Consider the following 1,428-nt stretch of genomic DNA (forward strand, 5'->3'; position numbering starts at 1 on the left):
AATGTTTAATAATATATTTGTGATTAAATTTCCTCACTCTATAAAAACAAAATTTAGTGGATAATATTGGTATATTTTTTTAACTTTTTTTTCAACAATTTAGTTTGTCATTTAATTTGAATTTTTTTTACAATATATCTGATCTATGTTAATATACTCTTAGTACTATTTATCTGTAATTTATCTACCGAATGTACTCTTACATTTTCAACATACATTATTTCCGTGCTAATAATAAATTTTTTAAATATTTAGATACTCATCATAAAAGCGAAACTGATTCAAATAACAGATCGAAGGGTAATAATATGGGTAGGAATCCTATATATTTATTTAATTAATAATAATTTATTTTTTCTTAAATTTTGATTCAATAAACCTTCTATTATTGTCCTAAATAATATTATTATAATAATATAAAATATTCCCACCGTATCATTATAAAAATTATATTAGATATATGTTTAATAATATAATTGTTATTAAATTTTTTCACTGTATAACAAAAAAATTAGTTGATAATTCTAATATTTTCTTTTTTACTTTTCCTTCTAAAAAATAGATATATCAGAAGTGGCAATTATTTCGCTACATAGATTTAAATTGATAAATTTACTATTTTTAATATAATTACTATGCTACCTGTTTAATATAATTTTTATATTCACAAATTACTTATCTCTAAAGAATAATTATACACTATAAAATATAATCATTTAAAATACACTATTTTTATTCCAATAATATGATTACTATTATTCAGATGCTCGTAATAATAGTGGTCCAAGTAATATCCAATAGAATTTTACATTTCATATCTTTTTTAATATTCTAAAACTCTTTTAAACGTTTTATTTAATACACCAAAAAGGTTCAAATATTTTTAATAAATATATATAACATTGTAAATTATAAATGACAATTTTTTCACTTAAAAAATTTATTATACGATTACACTTGAATCATTTTTTAAATGGTATCTGTTCCGGGGGTTACCTGAAACGTGTAGCTCGGTCGTCTGGCAAGACCCGAGGTGAGGGTGCTGTGACCCGAGCTTGATGTGCCGAGCGGCTGGTGGTTGTACCTGCAATGACACTCCGATGCTTAAGTTAGCATGGGTCCAAGCAGATATCGAGTAGAATTAGAGTATGAGTTATACCTGGGTGTTCCAGTGTATTTATAGTAGCTGGCCGTGATCTTCCCTGGATAAGATATTCTTATCTTATCTTATCTTTTGGGAGCTTTATCCCTATCTTTGTGGAACCACCTTTCTTTAGGCCTTTTCGGCCTTTAGGTTTTGGGCTTCGTTCCTTCTGATGGGCCTTCTTAGCTTATTTGTCCGAGGTCCGACCTCAGGCGTGGGCCTTGGGACGAGGTCGGACCTTCTATGAACTTCCCGAGTTTGGGAGCTCGGTCAGGGTATGAACA

This window comes from Arachis duranensis, chromosome 6, assembly GCF_000817695.3.
Source record: "Arachis duranensis cultivar V14167 chromosome 6, aradu.V14167.gnm2.J7QH, whole genome shotgun sequence".
Lineage (NCBI taxonomy): Eukaryota > Viridiplantae > Streptophyta > Magnoliopsida > Fabales > Fabaceae > Arachis > Arachis duranensis.